This window comes from Mercenaria mercenaria, chromosome 16, assembly GCF_021730395.1.
Source record: "Mercenaria mercenaria strain notata chromosome 16, MADL_Memer_1, whole genome shotgun sequence".
Taxonomy (NCBI): domain Eukaryota; kingdom Metazoa; phylum Mollusca; class Bivalvia; order Venerida; family Veneridae; genus Mercenaria; species Mercenaria mercenaria.
In genome coordinates, this window is record NC_069376.1 from 48268291 (window position 1) to 48279742 (window position 11452).

General features: G+C 32.2%; 1 protein-coding gene across 2 annotated transcripts in view; it reads right to left on the minus strand.

The window, feature by feature from the left end:
* The window catches only part of LOC123539905 (uncharacterized), a 46131-nt gene extending 35489 nt beyond the window's left edge, over positions 1-10642 (minus strand). Inside the window, exon 1 of one of the 2 annotated variants that reach the window (XM_053526985.1) lies at positions 10570-10642. The gene's annotated coding sequence lies outside the window, so the exon portion shown is untranslated. The other variant, XM_053526986.1, reaches the window with a different exon arrangement.
* Between the last annotated feature and the right edge of the window lie 810 nt (positions 10643-11452).

Below are 11452 nucleotides of genomic sequence, written 5' to 3' on the forward strand. Positions count from 1 at the left end.
AGTGTCTAAAAATTTTGGACACAATAATCATCGTCCATCCACCCGTGTTGAAAGAGAGGGAAAAAAACGTTAAAGATTATCGGTAATTATTCAGTTGATAAACTAAGTAATTGACCTTGTTTTCATGATCAATTTACACCCCTCAAAGAGCTAAAAGAAGTGTGTCAGTATCTTGACATCTGAAGTGGAGATCAAAGCGGTATTTTTGCTCGAGATTGTCATGGTATTACGTCATGTTTTCGCGCCATGTGGCACATCACTGTCTGATCGTACGGCATCAGTTCTTAAAATTGCTGAGAAATAGAAATCAATAAAAAGTTTCTTCTTTAATTTGTTATCAAAAGCGAATGTGCTATATCCCGTATTAAAAGGTAAATGTCTCAAACGACAGTTACTATAGTGGATATCCTACCTCTGTGACCTATTTGCCCTCAAGGAATTAACATTATTGTTTGACAAAAAAACCTTTTAAATTGTTGGTCAAAAATACATGTACAAAGATTCATTTTAAAACTTATTAAAAACCGCATGACATCACATTGCTTTATTTTAAAATCGCATTTCTATTTACGTTCACGAGGTCACGTGACCTATTCTGCCGCACTAACAGAAATCGGTTTGCCAAAAATCGTTTTACTCCATGTATTGTAATTGCTGCCGCTTTTTCATTATTTAAGATTTTTTTATTCTGTTTTTGTTCTTTCTGGTCAAAAGTCTGCATTTTATGCCCAGAGTATTCATCATTTATTTACTTTTAGAAAGAAATAAGTAACTAAGATCGCGCTGTTTGAATTTTTACAAATGATTATATGAAAATTCGACCGTTTTTATAGAATGTTGCCTACATTTCGGTCGATATCTTATTAAGATCATTATAGAATTCAAATAGTATTATTTCTCAAGAGGTGTTGAAAACTTAAAGCGAAAATGTTAAAAAATGAATGCACTACGCACGGTTTTTGTGTACGTGTCGATGTAAATTAGATATTTAATACGATAGGTCGCACGTGCTTGTGGAATGGAACATTACCGGCATGACATTTTGGTATCTTTACGATTCGCGGGTGAATTTCAGTCAATCCAGGTAGCGACTGAACCATCTCAAAGTTTGTTGACGTTTTGGAGTTGTAATTTCTGAATTTTGGTGAAGTAAGGACGTAAAAAACCACTCGCCCGATCGGTCGAGTATACAGCGAGGTCCGCTCGTCCTACTCAGACTTTAACTCGCCAATGCGAGCGGGCGAGTGGAATTTTACACCCCTGTACTTTCGTACTGATTAAAAGACGATGCGCTTATTTATACATAGGGTGAACCCGGCCTATTTTTCTTTTCTGCTTTTGAATGATTTGTTCTACATGCAACATTTTAAAAACAATTTTTCATTAAATATCAAACTGAAACTATCACCATCAGATTGGAAATTAACTAACTGAACAGAACAGAACAGAACATGATCTTTATTACACCCAAGTAATTATACATTGTACAATATGGGGATTAAACATAATGACAGTATGTAATAACATGTTTACATGAACTTCCGACAGGCAAATATTATTTTGTTGTTGGGGGAAAACATGAATGTATCAGAAATTTTATACATCTAGTAAAAATCAGTATTTCAAAAATTATAGAGACTACAAGTTGTATTTATAGTTTACAAACATTAATTTAAGTTGTAGGTAAAAAAAATAATAAATAAAAGGAATCCTAGCAAGTAATGTAGTTATTAAAGAACGAATCTACAAAAAAAAAGGTCGTCATGAATATCATGCGGACGCTTTAAATTCTGTTTGGGTAATGTGGTCAAAGGTGAGTCACTTACGCGTGGGATTTATTCTAATAATAGCGGCTACATCGCACTATGTTTTAACAAGCACTAAGTTTTACTATGATAGCAATGCGGTTATAATATTTACTCAAGCATATTATTCATTCATAATGGAGTAAACATGTGTGGGCGGATTATAAACTAAGGTAAAAGTAGGTCAGTTAATTCAATTAGAACTGAGTTATTATTGCTCTAATCATTTTGCACGTTTCTGACAAAATACATGGTGAATTTGAGTTAAGTAAATTTCGAAAGCAACGTTCAGAATCAGTAACATTGATATTCGCTAAGAAATGGTTTCGTTGTTGCTCAAAGAAGTTACATTTGAGCAAATAGTGCTGCTCAGTGCCTACAGCTCCGCTATTGCATTTTGAACATGTTCGATCCAGAAAAGATATGCCATCGTACCTCCCGGTTTCAACCGGCAGTCTGTGATTACATGTACGGAATTTGAAAAAAGTAAGGTAATCATTCTTCTGAAGAATTCGGAAATAATTTTCATACTCTAAGTTATCTTTAAAACTATTATATATCATTCCTTTATTAGACTGTTGCATCTGGGTGTGCCATTCTTGTTGAAATTGGTCAATGAGAGTTTGTTTAATTTGCTTATGCAAATGTTTTTATGACAGAAGTATTCTGGTGTAACCATAGGTCAGGTCTTCCAACAGAATTTAGAATTTCCTTGATTTTACTTATCCATTTATAGTCGAACTGGTCCTGAGATACCATATATTTGTAAATTTTAGAAGACAATTTTGTATCTTTGCCTAGTAACAGTTTAGCCCAATAAGAGATCATTTTTGTTTTAACTATTATAGATATTGGATATCTACCCAATTCGCCATAGAGCATATAGATCTACATTGGAGTACTTTTGCGCGCATTTGTTATCCTTCGAAGGAAATCATTATGAACTCTTTCAAGTAAATCAATATTTTCAAAACCAAATATTTCCGATCCGTATGTCAGTATTGGTAAAACTGTATGGTCGAAAAGTTTTAAAATGAGATCGACAGGGAGATCCGCATTATTTGCCCTTGAACTACTAACTACTAAGAAAATGAGTGCTCTCATTATATGTTTCGTAGTTATCGCCGCTTTTTGAATGTTATTGCTGCTGATTTTGTTGAAGTATGCCCATAAATACAGCGTTATGTAACCTCAAGACTATAGATACCTATCAAAAAGTAATGATTTTTATACAGCAAAGTCGCGACAATTTCTAAGTGCTTACTAGTAAAGCCTCCTTAATTCTGTCTTCATTATTTGGTAAATAATACCTTTTTTAATGTTAAATAAATCATTTCATTATTTTTTCGGTATAATAAAATAAATAATGTATTCCTGAGAGAGTGATCCCTCAAAATAACTCTATCCGTGACTATATATAATATTTTTCAATGCTACAATTGTAAGTTACTTTAGAGAAAGAATTTAGTATTTAAAATGTAAATGTATAATAAAATGTTGACGAAAATGGGCTTAAAATCCTAAAAGGCCACAACAGGAAATAATTCTTCCCGGCTAATTCTGACTTTTAAGTTGGTCGGGACTTTGATATGCACAATCAAAATTTTCCTAGCACCACAGCATAAAAATGAACCTGATTGTCATTTTATAATTTTATTTCATTCAAAAACATTTCAGGAACATTTTCAGAAAATAAAAGATACATACTAAGTGGCGAACGATCAGTAAAATGTTTAATAAGAAGTACTATATTATGTTTTTCATTACGCCGCTTTTGTGTGTAACATGTTGGATCAATATTAAGCTATGCTGCTGAAATATGGGGTAATAGTAAGTCAAAAAGAATAGAAAGAGTCCATCTCAAATTTTGTAAAAAGATACTTAATGTTAAACAAAATACATGTAATACTGCTGTATACGGGGAACTTGCACGTTACCCTTTGTATATATCAAGATATGTAAAAATCGTTAAATACTGGTTTAAATTGTTAGCGACTGATAATGTTATTTTAAAAGAAGTTTATAACATTGCATTTGCTGATTGTAGTCTTGGAAAGAAAAATTGGCTGTCAAATATTAAAAGTTTACTTTGTAACTACGGTTTTAATTATGTGTGGGAATATCCCGAATCTGTAAACGATAAAGTTTTTGTACCTTTATTTAAGAAAAGAGTTATAGACTGTTTTATACAGAACTGGCATAATGATAAAGAGAACAGTGCTGTATTGAATTTATACAACCATGTAACAGATTCATTTATATACGATAGTTACCTTGATATACTGCCAAGTAATCTAAGAATATATCTTACTAAAATTAGAGTATCATCTCATTCGCTACATGTTCAAACTGGCAGATATGGTGTAAATAGAACTGTTAGAGGTGAACGATACTGTACATACTGTAATGTCCATGACGTTGAGGACGAGTATCATTTTATTTTAATATGTCCATGTTGCACTGATATAAGAAAAAATATATAAAACGATGTTATTACATAAGACCCAGTATGTATAAGTTTATTGAGATGTTAAAGACAGAAAATAGAAATATGTTAATTAATCTATGTCTATATCTTAGAACTGCATTGTCACATAGATTATCTTTATCAACAATTATTACAGAATAATTCATCCTCTGTATCTGTTAAATGTGAACATCCTGTATAACTTCGATCATTGTGATTTTATTTATTCATGTTTTATTATGTTCAATGTATATTTGACGATGTACACATGTACAAGTCTGAATAAATTATCTGTTCTGTTCTGTTCTGTTCTGTATTCAGGGATACACGCGTAACAATAAAGATCGGAAAGAAATCGAAAATGGCTAACAAAATAAGAATATAATTAAATGAAATTTATGCTGTTGTAAACTTTTTTGTGGTGATTAACTTATTTTTCCCTTAGATACAATCATTTGTTTGTAAAAATTGAGTGTGTAATAGCTGCGTGTGAAAATAGGGTAGGAGAAAATTAAGACAATGCCGCGAAAACGAAGAAGGAGATGCCTGTGTATTTTTCGCTCATATTACAATTCAATTTTTTTTTATCATAATTGTATTTGTGAAAAAAGAACACACTACTTAGTCATTCCGTTTGAAAATATATAGGTTTCAACGGGCCTGTTATACCAAATGAAACATAATTACTTTTTGGATATAATGGAAACCCAAAAAATAAATTAATCTCCGTAAAACAGAAACGTCACAACTATATATATTTAGGGTTGAGCTAAAATGTGATTTCTCGACGCGATTTGCGTAAGGAGTACGAATTTTTCTTTTTCAATACAATGTAATATCGGGTGAAGATCAACTTTTACTATTATTTAAGTTATGGAGGATGCAACTTGTTTTTGGAAAATCCCGCTCATTACACTTTCTTTACCGTAAAGTTGAAAAAAAATTGTAAGGTTAAAACTTTTCTGAGATGCTTTATGGATTTGGCCACCCATGGGCAGTTTAACAAACCAATTATAGCTAAAGAATTACACTCAGATCTTTCGTAAATCTGCAAACTATCGTACAATTACTCGGTATACAAAAGAAGAGCAACGGTTTTATTTGCATAATTACAATAGGTTTGGTTCTACCAATGAAAAACTCACAAAACGTAAGGTCTCAGAATGCGACAGCATTAAAGCTGCTCAATATAGATTCAAGTACAGTTCACTTCCGGTGTGGTCACGTAACCATAGTAAAGTAAGCAGTGTTAGAGTAAATCGTCTGCAGTACATTGTGATACTGATAAATTTACAAAAAAATCTTAATGAAGAAATTTGTGAGATTTGAAGAAACAACATCCATCCAAAGTTTTATTTTGCTTTTTCGAGACTTATTTGTAAATTATGATTAGCGGGCTCAAACGATTCTTCAGTTGTTATGTATCAAAAATGCCGAGCACTAGCAAACTGACTGAAAAGGCATTCTGTATACAATAATATATCAAATCAGCCTTAATAAATTGCAAAGTTTTGCAAGATATGTCCAATCATTGCAGTTTCATTTTTAAGTATCTAAATTCATAATCTGAAAGTGTAGAGCATTGGTAAATATCCAAACGAACCTTAACAAGTTTTTACTTGGTCTTTTTCCACGAAACAGTGTGAATCGTTCTGTATATTGAGTGCAGTTAAATGGTAATTTTGTTCCCATTTAAAAGATTTCTTTTTCGCGTCGAGTTTTGGTTCACCAACTAATGTGAAATACATGCGATGACTGCTTCCTGGAAACTAACCAGTACTCGCACCGAAAGAAGGGACTGTTGGAGTCACGGTCAAAATCTGCTGACAGGATTCGACCCCGCGACCTCCGGTTTACGAGACATCTGTACAAAAATGAAAAAGGTAAAATTTGTATCTCGATTCTACTCTATATAGTTTTGAACTAATTTGAATATAACTTAAGTAAGTCAGTTTATTCAGAGATTACTTGCAAACTTAAAAAAAAAAAAAAAAAAAAAGTATGTTAAAACATTATAGCAACCTGCCGAATATGAAACCGATTATCGAAAGTGCAAAGGCTATGCCACAAACTGCAATGTACCACAATATATTCAATTTGTGACTTTCATCGTACGTCAATTCAGTCGACTAAGTTCAAGAGATACTCAGAATACTGTGTGAACAAACCTATTTCAGTATTTGTTTCTATATATTTATACAGGAATATTTTAAAAATATGGGGTACCGTGTGTAAAACTTTTCAATATTCAACGCTGCATTCTTCGTGCGTAACCGGTATCCCGACCTATCCTATTTTTTTTTTACATGACCCTAAATGTTTTATGGTCATTCTATTCTTTAAAAATTGTCAGTGATATTAGAAATTATTGGTATTCATTTTTTTTTGACATAAAAATAATTTCCGTAAAGTCTCATTGAACAAAAAAGTATAAAAAATCCTGTCTTTTTACTACCTATTTTTTAGGCATGTTACCGGACACAAAGAATTATTTAGGCTTTGGGAATGCACAGGTGAAACAAAAACTCTTTGAGGCCTTAGAGGAATTCCTTTCTTCGAAATATAACAACTTTTTGGACAAAACGTGATTATAAAATAGTATATAATGATAACGATACAAAATATCGGGAACTAATTAGAAGGCTCGTCAAAACAACGCTATGACTTCCTGTGTACAAGTTTACAAATTATATTTAGACGTTTTTGCAACCAGAAAGAACACGCAGTTTTAATCCATTCATCAAAGAAGTTCCTCGCGGGCATCATAAAGTTCAGTGTTTTCTTTTACTAAATTCTAAATATGTAAAATGATATCGACACGATATCATTCGTAATTATATTAGCCTTCCGTCCGTAAGTTTCCGGTGGTTTCCGTACAATCAGAATCGGCTATTTCCGTGGTTTGGGCCGGGCTGGGCCGGGTTTTATTAATAACCGAAATTTTTTCATCTGGTAGCCCGAACGGGCTATTGGATTCAAATCTGAATTTCGTACACTGTTACACAGTGGGTAATATCGTGAGCCAAATTTCATATTAAAAACATCCTGAGCATATTTCCACTGTTGTAACAATTGAACAAGAAGTCAATCTTGATAGAAATTTGCTTTATGGAAATAGACTGTGCAAGCATTAACACTTATTGACCTACCAAACAAAGGGCTCAAAACAATGAGAAAGTTTTAAAATGATGTGGAGTTTGACCTCCTTCAGTCTCGTGCAAAAAAGTACAGTGTTTTAGGGTATAGCAGACAGCTAACTAATTATCCCTGTATTCCAATTCAAAGAAATGAAATTTAGTAACGTTTTTTCTGTATAACACACAGAAAACTGCTATATTTTTCAAAACTTTCAGCTTTTAATAGAAACTCATGTGTTTTTTCTCTCCATGCCATTGTTTACATACGTGCTGATTTAGGGTGTACAGGATAGCTTTGGTCATTTTTTTCCATTACTAACTTAAAATCCACATCTAAACAAACTCCACAAGATTTTTTTACTATAAATCAGGATACTAATGTGTTCCCTTTTCAAAAACATTAAGCTTTTTTAATTTCTATCAAATACTTTTCATTCATTGACGTTTTTACATACACACTGATTTAGTCAGTAGAGGATAGCTTCAATTTTCATTTGATGACATATGAAAAATAACACAAAAAGCAAAATTTAAAGAAGTGGCTACTCTTACGGTCCTGTAGGAATAGCCTTGCAGGCTATTCTTACGGCTATCCCATAAGAATAGTGAAAAGCCAGCAGGTGTCTATTCCTACGGCTCTCCCATACTTATTATGAAAAGCCCACAGCAGTTTTGTGTTACACATCATACTGAATTCATTTGACTGATATAACTTGAATCATCCAACTTCTTTACTTTTCCGGTAAGGAAATCCAGAGAAAACAAAAAGGGAAGTGATTTCCCCTAGTATAACACATTTTATTACTTCCATTTTTTACATAAACAAACAATTTTAATACAATGAATTTATCGTAAGTATAAAATACTTATTTAACTGAAATTTGTCTTTTAGATAAATTGGGAAACGATTGTTGGTTGTACAGATGTAGATGTAAATACATACGTTATTAATACTGAAACACTAAAATATTCACCAAGTGTTTTCACCTAAACCAGTTGGAAAATTACATGCAAATTTTTCACAACATTACAAATCTCTTACCACTCTAAACATGTTTATTGTCCTTTAAGGAGGTAGGTTACCTTGTTACCAGGGTAAATTCAAATTAGGCGAACCGCAGCAATTTTTTGTATTTCGTGTAATATGATGTTTTAACTGCTATAATCTCAATTTCGTTTATCTCTGTCCCTTCAAGTTAAATTTTTATCCAGGTCTGAAAAACATGACCCTCCAAAGGTATTTTATATTGAAAGAAGAAGGAAAATACGGATATTTAACACTTTTCAGTGTATTTTAGTCTCATTGATATCCGTAGAAGTCTGCATAATTGATAATTTTACTAGTATGCGCGTTAGCTTTCTAATATAAGCTTAAAATGTATATGTCGCGGGGCTCGTGTTTGTATGGTAATGCATTTTCTCCCATTTTTAAACAACTATGTATAAGAACGGGGTTTTTTGACGGCTTCAGTGCCATTCCGTTAATGACCAACATGGAATATTTGAATAATATTATTAGCAAAATACCAAGCACTTTACATGGTACCCTATTTTTCTTAAAGTTTAAAGTAACCATGGCAACAGAGATGTTTAAAATAGCTTATATCTTGCTTTTTTGTAGTAATTTCTTATATAAATATTGAATAAAATTATCTTTCTTGTTAATGTAGCTTTAAAACATATTATTTCTAGCGTAAGTTATATTTTCGTGTTATTTGCATTTATTCAAACAAATTTCACAGCTTAAAATACTTACAGCAGTACCCTTCGTCTGGCATTTTTCATGGAAAAATCGTTCAGCATGCTGCTATTGTTCTCATGGATTTTGTTAAAATGAAAATAAAAAGCCGAAGCTGTGTTCCTTAAATAGACCAGTGTCAACGCTTTTGAATTTTACATTCAGATATAGAGCTCACAGGCTTCGTTTCCATGGTAACATCAATTCAATTCAAGAAACCATACTTTTCTACTGAAATATGAACAATTTTAGATATTAGTTTTAGTGTTAAGTAACAAATTATCAACGGAAACCGAAAAATAGGTATTACAAATCAAACTGCTAGTTTTTTTTATTTGAAAATGGCTGTAACAAGTAACCGTTCACCCGACTATATTCCAAATAACATTGGTTACCATCATCCATTTTCTTACATTCCGCATAACATTTCAATATAACTACATAAAAGAAGCAACATTTTGATTATAATTCAGAGCAAAAGACTCATAAAAATATTTCAGCAAATAATGGTTATTTAAAAGTAGTTCAGATAAAGAAAATGCACAGAATTACGTACTTTCAGAATAAAAGCTATTAATTTTGCGCGGTAACTGACACGTTACGTCATGACGTCAATGACGTCATTTTAAGGCAACATTGTTTTGAAGCGTTTCTGCAGCAATTTATTCATCATTTCTGCATTATTAAACCATAAAGCATCAGATCGGAAACGGTTTCATGATTTGTTTTCAGAAGAATGTATATACAAACATATTTAGTTTGTCATAAACATCGTCGTAAATCGTCAGGTTAGCTTCCGGTTGGACATGCGCACATACATATATTAAGGTAACCTACCTCCTTAATTTAGATTTATACTTGACATATGATTACTGTATGTGTCATTTCCGAATTCCGTTGAAAATATATTAGTTAATGACTTGTAATTCCGTTGAAAATATATTAGTTAATGACTTGTAATACAAAACTGCCGTAGGAATAACTAGCTGCGGGCTTTTCACTATTCTTACGGGAGAGCCGTACAAATAGCCTGTGAGGCTATTCCTACGGGACCGTAAGAATAGCCACAAAATTTAAAATGTTTGTCCGAATGTCTGTCTGCATACTGCATGCGTGCCAGTAAAAGAATTATATGAAAATTTATACAATAATTCAAGTCTAAACATAAAATTTATCATCCTATCCTCTATACACTAAAATCCGCTACACCCTAAAGCACTGTACGTGTACCCCATCATGGTCCATGTAAGAAATTAAAGAATAAATTCCGCAATTTCTCTCTGGACGTTTACCATTTGAAAAATAATCTGAGGAGAAAACTGTTTTGATTATCTGGCATTCAAAATTATGCATCAAATTATGTGTCAGTGTTAATTATTCCAGAAAATCAACTTTAAATTATAAGGAAATAAACATAGTTACTCAGTAAACATGTTTGTAAACACTAGACTGCAAATCGTCTTTTCACCTGTTTGGTCTCCTTGTAGTATCGAAAGTTACAAATTCTGAAAACCATTCTGGCTACTAAAGGGAAAGCACTAAGTTGGATTACAGTTGCTTCCCTTAGACCACAAGTGACGATAAGGTATAAGACCACTATATTTAACAAAGGACGCGTAACTGTGAATGTGATGCATGTCAGATCATTGACAGTGAACAAGTGTGTGAAGTTTAAATTCACCCCAAAATGCCAGCCTGCATATAAAATTGAAACAGAAATGGCTAAGTCCAAAAACGAAAAACAAAACAAAAACAACAACAACTGGCGTTAAATTATTCTATGAAAAAGCAAACTGCTTTTTTCATAAAACTTGGTGCATGGATAGAACGCAACATGGAGAATTCGTGCGTCCTTTTATTTTTTATTATGACATTAATCAATGTTAGTAGCTATGACAACAAATAGTCAAAAATATACCAAAAAGTGGTTTCAGCAAGAATTTAAAAAGTACAACAGTTTTTTTTTCACGAAACCTTGTGTATGGATAAAATGCAATATGTAACATATACAGACTACTTTATATTTTACCCCATTTATTCGTTTGTCCGTGAACTTTGTGAACTCTTTTTAAAATTATTTCTAAATTCGATTTTGAAAGTGTAAATTTTAACTGAAATTTCTGTTTTAAACATAATTCTCAGTCAGTATACAAAAATTAAAGAAATTCTGTCCGTAGGAAAATTTTCAGATGTGCCTTTAACATTAAAACCTTAATGTAAATTAAATTTTGTCATAAATTGTTGAGAAAAATGCATACATACTTCAAGTGTATAACGGATTTACAAAATGTTCAAGCTTCCGTTT